The sequence below is a fragment of the Eublepharis macularius genome, chromosome 8 (genome assembly GCF_028583425.1).
Source record: "Eublepharis macularius isolate TG4126 chromosome 8, MPM_Emac_v1.0, whole genome shotgun sequence".
NCBI lineage: Eukaryota > Metazoa > Chordata > Lepidosauria > Squamata > Eublepharidae > Eublepharis > Eublepharis macularius.
The window spans coordinates 137,072,418-137,086,406 of NC_072797.1; positions in this window are offsets into that span (position 1 = coordinate 137,072,418).

Genomic DNA, 13,989 nt, shown 5'->3' on the forward strand with positions numbered 1-13,989 from the left:
ACCCGAGTCTCCCTAATTGTAGTTTGACTCTCTAACCAGTACATCACACTGCCTCTAAGGCAGGAGATCAGAGTTTCTCAACCGTTTTTTCCATGGAGGAACCCCAAACTAAATTTTCAAATTCCAAGGAATCCCTGTTTAAGAAAACATTTACAGGCTAGAAAAGTTGATGGCTGAGAGCATAATTCAATGACGGCTAAATTGTTGTCATTTGTGTTTGTTAATGCTCTATAACAATAGGATATGAACATAGACACAATATAACTAAATTTAGCCTTAATAACCATGATATTTTGAGGGACGGTTGGAATTTTTGATGGTATCTCAATTTTTTTATTTATTCCGTGATTTCTTGTAGAACCCCTGACAATGTGCTGCAGAATCCTTGGGTTCCATGGAGTCCTGGTTGGGAAACAGGAGATAGCTTTGTCACTTCCATAAAATTGAGGCATATAACAGAAGAGTCCGTGTGGTGGAGCCTTCTTTTTGGTTAGTAGTGTAATACTCTACCTGCAGTTGGCCCACGGTCTGCTGTTATTCCTCCTGGCCATCCTGAGGGCCAAACTACCCCTTAGAAGGTCAAGAGCCATTGAGGTTAATTTGAGTTGATGCACCAGGTAGAATTGTAGAATCATAGGATTGGAAGGGACATCTAGGGTTATCTAGTCCAACCCCCTGCACAATGCAGGAAATTCACAAATGCCTCTTCCCCACATATCCCCAGTGACACCTGCTCCATGCCCAGAAGATGCCAAAAAAAGTCAGGATCCCTAGCCAAACTGGCCTGGGAAAAATTGCTACCTGACCCCAAGGTGGCGATTGGCATTACCCTAGTAGTGTAAGAAGGGGCCATGAGAACTAAGCACTGATGTAACCCTTCCTGCCCTCTATGTTGAATTGCATCCTGTTAACAATCACCCACTTCTCCAGAGTATTCAGGTCTTGTTGAATTTTAATTCTTGGGTGTTTGCCACTCCTCCCAAACTGGTATCATCAGCAAATTTAATGAGTAGCCCATTTACCCTTTCATCCAGATCATTGATAAAAAAATTGAAAAGTACCTGGCCCAAAACCAAGCCCTGTGGCACCCCACTGAACACCTACCTCCAATCTGAAGAAACGCTGTTGACCACCACTCTTTAAGTGCGGTCCTCCAACCAGTTCCCTATCCACCGAACTGTCCTATAGTCTACTCCACAGTCTTCCAGTTTGCCCATCAGAATGTCATGGGGGACCTTATCAAAAGCTTTACTGAAATACAGGTAAATCACGTTGACAGAGTTCCCCCGATCCAGTAAGCTGGTCACTTGATCAAAGAAGGAGGTTGGTCTGACATGATCTGTTGGGGACAAAACCATGTTGACTTCCCCGGATCACTAAGTGGTCCTTCTGCTCTAATATATTCCCCGCAACAGAAAAGAAGTCAGACTGACCGGCCTGTAGTTTCCCGGCTCTTCCTTCTTCCCTTTCTTAACGTTTGGGATAACATTCGCTCTTCTCCAATCTTGTGGCACATCCCTAGTCCTCCAGGAGGCCTTGAAGATGATGGACAGAGGCTTTGCAAGTTCCCTAGAAAGTTCTTTGAGCACTCTTTGGTGCACACCATCCAGCCCAGGGGATTTGAATTCATCTAGTGCAGCCAGATGCCTCTCCACAACCTCTCTGTCAATGTCAATTAGCCACTCAGGGGTCCTGCCACATTTTCTACTATCTCTAGATGTGCCTGAGTTCTTCAGGGAGAAAACAGAGGCAAAAAAGTCATTAAGCCTGTCTGCTTTTTCTCTGTCCTGCATCAGAGTTTCTCCATCTACTCCCAACAGCGGTCCAATTGCCTCTTTTGCCTTGCATTTGCTTCTCACATATCTGTAGAAGTTTTTCTTATTGTAGCGAGCCCTCCTGGCCAGACCCAGCTCGTACTGAGCTTTGGCCTCTCTGATGGCTTATCTGCAGTACCTAGTAACCCTCATATATTGCTCTTTAGAAGTCTGTCCTTCTCTCCATTTCCTGTACATTTCCTTTTTCTCCCTTAGCTTATTCTAGAGCTCTCTGTTCATCCACATTGGTTTCTTGGAGCCCTTACCATGTTTCCGTCTTGCTGGAATAGTGAGGGCCTGAGCTTGCAAAAGCTTGTGTTTGAGAAGGGCCCACCCTTCACTCGCTCCTTTGCCTTCCAGCATACTCCCCCACGGATTGGCTCTCATCAAGCCACTCAGTTCATTGAAGTCAGCCCTATGAAAATCTAACCTATGAGTCTGGCTATGAACTTCCTTGCGCCCCCCCCCCCCTCCCAGCAACTGGAATTCAAGGAGGACATGGTCACTTCCCTCTAAGTTCCTCACCACCTTCACCCCATCTACCAATTCTTCCCTGTTGGTTAATATTAAGTCTAGTATGGCCGAGCCCCTTGTAGCTTCCTCTACCATTTGAAAAAGGAAGTTATAAGCCAGGCAGGTCAGGAAGTTGCATGAGTCTTGTCATGTTGCTGAGCCCAGCACACATTGGGAAAGTTCAAGTCACCCATAATGATAAGGTTCTGATGTTTGGATACTCTACCAATCTGTTCAAGGAGGGCAGCATCCATTTCCTCTCCCTGGTCAGGCGGTCTATAGCAGACAATACCCTTTGTCCTTCCTCCCCTTATTTCCACCCATATACTTTCCACTGGGCTGTCAACCACATTCTCCAGAACTTGCTGACAATCAAGCCCTCTCCTCACATACAATGCCACTCCACCTCCTCTTCTACCCTTCCAGTTTTTCTTGAACAACTTGTACCCATCCACTACCACATTCCAGTCATGGGAATCATCCCACCAAGTCTCAGTAATTCCTACTATATTGTAGCCCTCTGTTTGCAAGAGAAGCTGTAGCTCTTCCTTCTTATTACCTATACTTTGGGCATTGGTATATAGGCACTTGTAGCCTTGTACCTTTGTTTGATCTGTCCTACCCAGGTGGGCCCCCACTGTTATCACTTCTTCATTGAAATCCCCAAGTTGATTGTCTCCTTCCCCTTGCAGCATCAGTTTAAAGCTCTCCTGATAAAGATCTCCAGGTTCTTTCCAAACATTTTCTTCCCTGACCTTGAGAAGTGAAGCCCATCATGTGCTAGAAGGCCTTCTTTAAGAAAACTTATCCCATGGTCCCAGAACCCAAAGCGCTCCTGCTGGCACCACCACCTCAGCCAACGATTCACCTTGAGTATGGTCTGTTCCCTTTGCATTCCTCTTCCTTTGACAGGAAGGATAGCAGAGAATACCACCTGTTTCCCCTCTCTCTTGAACTGCCTTCCATGAGCTCTTTAATTCTTGCGATGGTATTTGCGGCTGTGTCATTCTTTCCCACGTGAACCAGCACAAACTGTTACTGATCAGTCGGTCGGATCAGTTTTGGCAGTCAGTCTGTAATACCCTGAATTCTGGCTTCATCTCTGTATTGGATTTTTGCTGATGTTATGTCTTGCATTTATCTACTCTATAGCATTGTTTATAGAAATGTCCTTGGTACTGACTGTACTCATCTCACACAGTATGTAATCCTCCTTGAGTCTCAGTGAGAAAGGTGGACTATAAATGACATTAACAACAACAACATTATAATTTAAACAAGGAATTATTTGGTACACTCAAAAAAGTTCTGGGAAAAATTATCAGGAGTTTCAGCTCAGTCCTAAGGTCTTTCCCCACAAATAATGACATCTTAACACTAATTGGCCTAACCAGGACCATCCAGGCTAGCCTGATCTCATTAGATTTCAGAAGCTAAGCAAGAACACTTTGGTTAGCACTCGGATGGGAGAACATTAAGGAAGTCTTGGCTTGCTATGCAGAGGCAGGCAATAGCAAACTACTTCCCACTGCCAAATGTCTCCAATTCTTGCCTTGAAAACCCTATGGGGCTGCCATAAGTCGACTGTGACCTCACAGTACTTTACATACACCATGCTAATTATTTCCATGGTGAGTATTTTGCTTCGCATTTCACACAATCCAGCAAAACGGAGATGCAACACAGGCTCCAGTAGTAACCATACCTACTGGAATGTAAATGCAGTTGGCGTAAATGGGATCTACTTCTGACCGATCCTGGCTGGGCTCAGGTTGCAAAAGCCGCTGAAGTCAATGAGATGTTAATTGTGACTAAGACCCAATCTGTTCCATTTAGGTGACACACAGTGCAGAGCAACACCCTTCTAAATCCATTCACTTCAACGGATTTACAAGAGTGTACTTCTTCTTAGGATTGTACTATTAATCCTGGCCAGGGCTTTTTTTCAGCAGGAATGCGGTGGAATGGAGTTCCGGAACCTCTTGAAAATGGTCACATGGCTGGTGGCCCCGCCCCCTGATCTCCAGACAGAGGGGAGTTTAGAAATACATATTCTGAATCTTGCCATCAGATACTGACAAGCATACAACTAATAACACATAAATAAAATAACATACAATTTCATAAACAGTAACTACCACATCTTGTTCGATGGAGAAACGCATGTTAAACATTTTCTTTCCAATTCCTTATTTGCAGCCACTTTAACCAATTGAAAATAGCCTGAAGAGTTAGACTAGTGCTCTGAACTCTCTACGCTGCTGATTAAAATTAATCAACCCTTGCCAATTAATCAACTAAAACGTGAGTCGATTAATCTACACATTAAAGCATGCAGCCCCAGGAAAAGTCATGAATGTTCAATCTGTCCTTGTCTTGGAATCATGATAGCTTCCCCCCCCCCCCATTTATTACTGTTATTCCTCAGCCCTTTGTGCATCTCAGTAGGAAAACGATCTTTATTTGAACAAGCTTGTTATGGTGTCAGAAGTAACATTGTAATGCTATGGCTATTAATGCACCCAGAATCTAATCAGTATTTATGATGTACACTACATTTTATTAGTGCTTGTCCTTTCTCATTACTACGAATGATAGCCCAAATATTGAGTGTATTGCCAGTCATAAAACCAATTTATTTTAAGAGCAGCATGTGCTTACCCATAAGCCGGAAGATTTCTCAGTGTTTTGGGACACTTTTTCTAACAGCATTGAATTTCTCTCTTATCTCAACGTTACTACTGTTACATAAAATCATATCTAACCATGATTCAGAATTTCACAGAGGATGAGGCAGAGATGTGTTTACTAACATTTATGTCATTGCTTGGAGAGATTTGTCTTGGAAAGAATAAAATTGCCTAATGCCACACTGGCGGCTTCTGTGTGATGTTAAGTTGTTAACTATGTACCCTTGTGAGGAAAGTATGCTCCTGTTTTGCGCCTAAACTGGAGTGGGGCTTTTTTGGAGCATCCACTGGACCTTTTCCCCTGATCCTCTACTTTTTGTCTGCCCTCTTCCCTACCCCTTTGTTTCCCCCAAAACTAGTTTGGTGTGATCTTTTGTGAAAATTACAGTGCTTTTGTGCATTGTGTGGATGGAAAAGTGCGTATTTTTGCAGGGCCTGCCCGCATCAATGCCATTCTCTTTGCCTCTGTCTACCATCCACTGGAGGGCTTTTTAATACCTTTAAAAATGATAATTGGTATACTCATAGAAGAGTAAGCTTCAGCAGTACGTCAATTACAGATGTAACATTGCTAGAGCTTAAAATCAGTAATTGAGATATTGTTATAACTTAACTCTGGCCACGCCTGTAGAGTAGACCAAGTCACAGCTAAACACACAACAGTGCCTGTATCCTCACAGCAACAATTTTCCATCTTCCATCTTCCATTGCTGCTGCAAATCTACAGGGTAGTTTTCCTGCACACTCTTTGTCCCCAGCCTCCTGCAGCCACCCCCTTACCATATTAACCTAAGACTTACTCAAGTTTTTTTGAAAAACCAATAATTGACATATCACTATGTCACTAGAAATGATGGTTCAATAAATGGTTAAGTATTTTAGCAGCAATAAATATTACAGATATTGCCACTGATGGGTCTGCAGTGTCAGGAAATGGTATTGTTCAAGTGCTCACAATGATTGAAAGAGGTGAGATTCTTGCTTAGTTGAAGAAGGCAAGAGGAGCAGGCTGATGTCTGCGAGAAAAGAAGGTGCAGCTTTTAGATGTGGGAAGAAATGAGCGGAGGGGGCAAAAGTGGGCTGAAGCAACTTGGAGTGCAGGATCTCTCTCTCTCTCTCTCTCTCTCTCTGGTGCATCACAACATTCAAAAATTGCAACCCTCAAAAACCAGTGGGAGAACATTTTAATCTTCCAGGACTGACTTACAAGTGGCAGTCCTCAAACACAGAAGCTTCAAGGGGTTATTACAACGCGAGATGGTTCATTCATAAATTCAGAACAATGGTCACCCCCAGAGACACAAGATTCTTATCTTACTACTGATGCAAATTTTCTGCATTGCTTCCTCCTCTTTAAACAAGTGGATTATATTTTGCAGTGTACCTTCTGATTGGGATATAAGGATTTTCTGCAAAATGTTATGAGGTTAGACTTCAGAATTATTTTGTCCTCTCAGCTGGATTTTCTGCTACTGGAACTTAATCTCTGCTCTAATGCATTGCTCGGGCACACTGGCTCATAGCTTTCCTTCAATGAAACACAACCCCATGGCTGACACCTGTGTCACATGTACCCCCATATCCTTAAGCAGCCAGACATTCAAGTCAGATGTTCCAGGAGTCCTTGCTTATCTACTTAGGTTCCCTTTGAAGGCAAGAGCACTGGAGACTTAGGGTATCTTTGCAGCATTTGTTTTATTTATACACAGACAGGTAAAGCACAGGCCAGAGGTCCAGAGGCACTCCTGTCAAGTTGCAGCTGACCCCACAGGGATTTCAAGGCAAGAGATGTTCAGAGGTGATATACCATTGCCTGTCTCAGCATAGTGACCCTGGACTTTCTTTCCAGTCTCCTATCCAAGTTCTAACCAGGAATGACCCCGCTTAGCTTCCAAGATCTGATTTCTTATGCTCAGAAATGCCGCATTTTCTTTTCATTCAGACTCATCTCCTTCCTCTGCTTGTTAGGTGGGAAGCCCACTTCCACTGTGGTCAAAGCCATTTCCCAAAAGTTGAGGAAATGTTCACAGTCACTGAGAGTCTCTCTACACGAGATGCCTCGGCACGTGTTCGTCAAGGGGAGGGAGCCGCAATGTTAGCCGGGAAGTGTAGTCAGAGCTGACAGAGATCGCTCCTCAGAGAGTTTATCAATTTCATCTTCACCTCCTGAAGACTCTGTCAATTTCACCTCTCCAGTCTAAAACTGTGAAATCGCAACCAGCAAGGAATAGAAATGGGCTGGAGCTGCATTCCAGAACTGAACTTGGATCTGGAGAAATTATAATGGGCTGAAGTTTCCCTTCTGTTATTTCACAGCCCCTTCACACAGCTCCAGTGTATAGCAAAGACTTTGCCCTGCTGCTGGCTCTGTTTTTTAAACTACGCTTCCCGGCTAACATTGCATCTCCCAACCCGTGTTCTTCATGTGTCAGATGTCTCGTGTAGAGAGACTTGCAGACACATGACATGTAGGATGGACTGAGGCACAAGGATCAGCATCCATCCAACACAGGACTGGCCTTTTAATGTACAGCCCCAGCTCCCCAGCTGTATTGTGAGGATAATAATAACACTAACTTGTTCACTGCTCTGTGTGAGGCACTAATCTGTCTAGAATATAAGCACAGTTGTTGTTGTTGTTGTTGTTGTTGTTGTTGTTGTTGTTGTTGTTGTTGTTGTTGTTGTTGTTGTTACAGAGAAATTTCCTGGTGGGCTGCTGAACAAAGCCAAGCCATACTAGCTTTGTCAGTGCTTCATGGCCACTTGGCTCCGATGTTGCTATTGCTGGTTGGGTTTTTAATTGGTATTGTTTCTTTTAAGCCTTGTGGATATTATCAGATCAAAAGGGGGGAATTTAAGTATTTTAATAAACAGACTAATATTCAAGTTTCCCATAGTATTATTTATACAGTTGCTTGAATGGCCCTTTTTACTTCAAAGATAGCTATCCCCAGATTTGTTCTCCCCTGCATTTAACTGTGCATATGGGCAGGTGAACTTGGCTAATTTGGTCAGAATAGTTTGCCAGGAGTGATGGAATAACCTACTACATTAAAACCACACCACTGAAATTCTAGCCATCCTGTTGAGGGATCGTCAGAATAGTTTCATTTGTCTCCTTGCTTGACTGCTCAGGAAATGTCTTGGACGAGCAGATGCTCCCTTGCCACCCATCCCGTCAGTTTTATTGAAGAGGATAGTCACAGAGAGGGAATTCTGTCATTCAGACAGGGGGCAGCTATTGGTAGGCTGGCGGTGAAGGCCATGTCTCCTTGCTTTTTATGTGCTTTGACACTAGTCAAATGTCTCTTGCAGATGATGTTAAAGTGAAGCAGAACTTGGAGAAGGGCAGGCCTGAAAGGAATCTAGTCTGAACTATCTTTGAAAATAACAACAACTCAGGGGCATTGTTGATGATTTCAGTAGAAAATGGGGAAAATAACAACAACAACAACATTTGATTTATATACGGTTACCTGAATTGGTCTCCTTGCGAGTAAGTGAATTGTGGAGGGGAATTAGCAGCAAGGAGTAAGGCTATGCAAGAGGGGTAACAGTGGGAAATCTCGACCAGTGTTTAGGGGGTCCTTTCCCCAAGATAGCAGATGAGACTGGTGCTTTAAGTTCAAAGAGCAATCTTTTATTAAAAGAGGAAAAAACATGAACACACGAGTAAATGTTAAATGGTTGCACACACAGAGTCCTAGGAAGCTAGGCAGAAGTTGGAATAGAATGAGGGAAGGGAAATATATTTACCGGTCCTGGAGAAGAGAGTAGTCTGTGGATGAAGAGAGCTTCAAATGTCCAGCATTCTCAGCCAGGAGAGAAAGAGAGGCTCAGGGAAGTATCCCCAAGGGTACAACGCTCAGATCTGGAGGTGTAGCGTGCACACCTGAATGGGGCTACAGACCTGGTTCTTATAGGGTAAAATGTGCCCTGAGGCTGTGGGAGTCCCTTCAGCCATTGGGACAAAGACTGTAAAGGTAAGTCTCTCGGAATTACAAAAGTTTGATTACCTTGATTACTTGCTGCCAGTGTGTGTAAAAGGAAATCCAAAGTCTCTCCTGGAACTGCACAAAGGGGCAATTTGCTAATGAATCTACCAGAGCTGAGTTGTTGAATTTAACTATGAGAAAATATAAGTTCCCAGAGATAGAAATTAACTTATGAATGCTGATTGATTGCTCTCAAGCTTGGGGTAGGAAATGTAATCATGGGAAGAGGGCATTGAAATGTGCTAATGGGGTGACACAGCACAGTCCGCTATTGTCGTGGTCTCAAGCCAGTTGCTGGGAAGATAGTAAATCCAATCACCCTAGTCCTTTGCATTTGTATGCACATTCCAAGTATAACTGTAACTCTTGGGCTGGGTCCAGCAACATTCTGCATTTAGAAAGGAAAAATCAAAAGCATAATTATAGGATGAGGGAGACTTGTCTCGGCAGTAGTATGTGCGAAAAGGATGTAGGGGTCTTAGTAGACCATATACTGAAAATGAGTCAGCAGTTTGATGTGGTAGCTAAAAAGGCACATGCAGTTTTGGGCTGTGGAGAAACACCATTCTGTTTGTGGAGTTAACTTTCTATGGGCTGCAGAGGGGAGGGGCCAGTTCTGGAGTGGAATGTGATTGGAGGGAGAGCGAGTCAGTTGGTGGAGGGGAGTTGGGAGTGGATGGTTGGTGGCTGGAGAGTGGAGGGAGGGATGGCTCTGAGGGGAGGGGGAGATCTAGTGTAACCCCAGGTACCAAAGGATCGGGCCTGCCCTACACAACATCTAATTAGGGCATGAGGGAGATAGAGGAGGGGTTTCTGTTTCTGTTTTATTATTTATTTCGTTCGCTGTATATTTGCCTGTGTATAGTTAGAAGTTAAATAAATGAGTTTTGGAATTTATGAAGGAAGAAAGCTCTTCTGTTCCACATAGTCCCCCAAATGCTTGGGCCCACTAGCAGAGGAGGGAGGTTGGGAGGCTGTTCCGCCTAACCAGGACCCCATACAGGGACAGTGGTGGCAGCGAATACCCGGAGACAGGGAAGGGGGACAGCCCCTCCAGGTGCCTGGCCAGAGGTGGGAAGGTAGGCAGAGCAGGGTCTGCCAGTGGGAGGAAAGGCCCCATTTCACCACAGGCTGTATCAACAAACGCATAGTGTCCAGATCACAAGAAGTGATGGTATCACTGTACTCTGCTCTGGTTAGACCACACCTAGAGGTCACCTGTGTTCAGTTTTGGGCACCACAATTTGAGAAGGGCATAGACAAGCTGGAATGTGTCCAGAGGAGGGGAACAAAGATGGTGAGGAGTCTGGAGACCAAGTCCTATGAGGAAAGGTTGAAAGAGCTCGGAATGTTTAGCCTGGAGAGGAGACGACTGAGAGGTGATATGAAAACCATCTTCAAGTATTTGAAGGGCTGTTATATAGAGGATGGCATGGAGTTGTTTCCTGCTGCCCCAGAAGCTCGGACCAGAACCAACAGCATGTAATTAAATCAAAAGAGCTTTTGGCTAAACATTAGGAAGAATTTCCAGACAGAGTGGCCCCTCAATGGAACAGGCTTCCTCGGGAGGTGGTGGGATCTTCTTCTTTGGAGGTTTTTAAGCAGAGGCTAGATGGCCATCTGACAGCAATGCAGATTCTGTGAACTTGGGCAGTTCATGAGGAGGAGGGCAGAAAGGGCTGCATCAGTGCTTGGTTTTCGTGGCCCTTCTTACATGCCCAGGGTGGTGTTGATTGCCACCTTGGGGTTGGGTGGTGGTTTTCCACAGGCTGGTTTGGCTAGAGATCCTGGAGGCATTTCGCCATCGTCTGGGCATGGAGCAGGGTTCACTCTGTGTGTGGGGGGGCGGGGGCGCGGTATTTGTGAATTTTCTGCATTGTGCAGGGGGTTAGACTAGGTGACCCTAGAGGTCCCTTCCAACCTTATGATTCTACGATTCTAGCCAGCTTGGAATTTCCCCTGTTGTAGACCAAGCTGCATTAATCCAGGGGCCCTGTGACTTTTTATATCACAGACCTGTATTAAAGGTACATCAGATATGGTTAAGGCCAGGGCCAACCACTTACAATACTGCCCTTCAGGACAACTTAATGCCCACTCAGAGTGGTTTACAAAATGTGTTATTATTATCCTCACAACAATCACCCTATGAGGTGGGTGGAACTGAGAGAGCTCTGAGAGAGCTGTGACTGACCCAAGGTCACCCAGCTGGCTTCAAGTGGAAAAGCGAAGAATCAAGGTGCCGTATTTAACCACTACACCAAAAGAGATTTCATTATGCTGTCTGGTTGGAGTAAGGATTCAGCAAAGGCCAAAGGTCTGGCTACTGGCTATTTTTGGCAGGTAGGGTTGTCAGCCAAAGGTAGCTTTGGGGGATGGATGGGACTGTGCATCATGTGACATCACTTCCAGTCATGTAAACAGAAGTGACAGGCCAAGTTGCCAGGGATGCTCTAGCAACCCCCCTCCCCAATTCTAAGTTTTCCACATAATGTTCTGGGAGATTGCGAGAATGTCCTGGAGACACATGACGTCACTTCCGGTCACTTCCAGCATTGCAGCATCATCAGATAACACATTTTTGGCTCCATTTCTCCAACTGCTGCACCAGGCAGTGGTTGGGAACTAGTGATAGGAGATGGTTGGAGACTGTCATCATACAACAAGCTTGCTATGGCCTAAACTATGGGTTATGATTTGTAACTGACTTTGACTTCAATGGTTAGATGTCAAGAGTGGAGCAACAGGTTTTGTGCCAAAGAGATATATGAAAGAGAATGTCCAATCTGTAATTGATGCAATGGAGTTAGTGGGGTGGGGGGGAAGGGCACAAGTCGGCATTCATCTTTCTAGTTGCTGAAAAAGCATTTGACAATCTTTCCCGGACCTTTTTACATAAAGTAATACAAAATCTAAATTGTGGCTTAAAGTTTGAAAACTAGATAAAAGGAATTTATGCAAAGCAAAAGGCAAAGATTTTCATTAATGGAGGATTAACAGAAGAATTACCAATAGAAAAGGGCTCTAGACAGGGATGTCTGCTGTCACCACAACTATTCATCCTAGCTATGGAAATTCTTGCTTCAAAGTTAAGGCAAGATTCCAAAAGCAAAGGTTTGGAAGTCGATGATGATGAATTTAAATTGAAATGCTATGCCGATGATGTGCTCCTGACAATTTTGAACCCACAGGAGACAATACAATGTGTTATGGATCAGCTTGTGAATTTTGGAAAATATTCAGACAAAAACAAAATAATTCCTAAGTTTTTAACAAGGCAAGAAGAAGAAAGAATTCAGGAAGCATCGGGATGTGAGATAGCAGCGAATGCAGTGAAATATTTGGGCATAAATCTAACAGGACCAAAGGAAACACTGTTTAAAGACAATTATGGGGCATTATGGAGGAGAATCCAAAAAGATTTAGAAAGATGGTCCAAGTTAAAACTGTCCTGGATTGGAAGAATTTCTGCAATTAAAATGACCGAAAATTAATTTTTTACCGAAAATTAATTTTTCTTACCGAAAATTAATTTTTTGTTTCAAATGTTACGAATTAGTATAAAAGATAAGACACTGAAGGACTGGCAGAGACAAATAAATCAATTTATTTGGAATGGCAAAAAAACAAGAGTAAGATTCAAGGTACTACAAGCAGGGGAGGGTTGGTGGTCCCAAATATCAAGTTATATTACCAAGCAGCTGTCTTAGTTTGGATTACAGATTGGATAAGAAACCCTAAGAACAGATTAATAAGACTAGAGGTGGCGGATTTATCAGATGGGCTATATAATTACCTTTGGGTGACAAGAAGAACAAGGAGACAATAAAGAAATCATGTTATAAGAGACATCTTGATACAAATCTGGGAATCGCTTAGTCTGCTGATATCGCCAATATTTTCGCCAATTGAAGCCTTCTATGATAAGAATCAGAGAAAAGACAATGACTGTATAACTTATGGAGATATGAAAACTCTCAAAGGAAGATAAAATCATGGCAAGAAATTCAAGATGAAGGAATAAAAATACAATGGTTGATATATTTCCAGGCGGTCTCTAGATTAAAAGAAGCTCTTAAAGTTTACAGAGGACAGTTAAGAGATCTTACTGAATTTGAGAAGATAATCACACAGAAGGAGCACACTTTGGGTCAAATTTATAAACTTTTACTCCAATATGACACAAACAGAACAAAAAATAGATGCAAAATTTTGGAGAAGAAATAAAATCTTTGGACAAATAGAAATAGAATCTTTGGACAAAGGGCATAAAGTTCAAGGCAAGCCAAACCCTAAGGGAAAACTGGTATAAGATGTCTTTCAGGTGGTACATCACACCAAAGGACATTGAGAAAATGGAAAAGAAATATGTAGGGTCATGTTGGAAAAGTGAAGAAGCAGGTGGCTCTTTTTATCATATGTGGTGGACATGTAAAAAAAGTAAAAAGTTTTGGAAAGACATACACGCTGAGATGCAAAAAATCTTAAAACTAGATTTTGCCTTAAAACCCCAGACAATGCTGCTGGGAATAATACCAGGAAATATTGATAAAACATTACATGAATTATTCAGATATTTGTTGATGGCAGCAAGAGTGACGTTTGCGAGGAAATGGAAAGAAGATGAATGTCCAACCAAGGAAATTTGGAAAGACAATATGGCAGAATACGCAGTGATGGCAAAACTGACGAGTTGTATAAATAGAAGACCAATAAGTGAATTTGAAGAGAAATAGGGAAATTATTTTGCTCATAAAGAATAGAATATATAAGATGTTGTAGTTTTACAAATCTGAATAAGATTGTATACTGACTTATCTTACTATATAATTGAGTAAGTGTATTTCAGACAACTCACTTTATACCCTGCTGCAGCACCAGAAGGTGCTGCCATGGAGGGAAAACTAGGCAAGGCACCATGTCCCTCCAGAAAATATGCCATGGTGGGAAGCCCAGGACAGGAGCAGGATGGGAGCA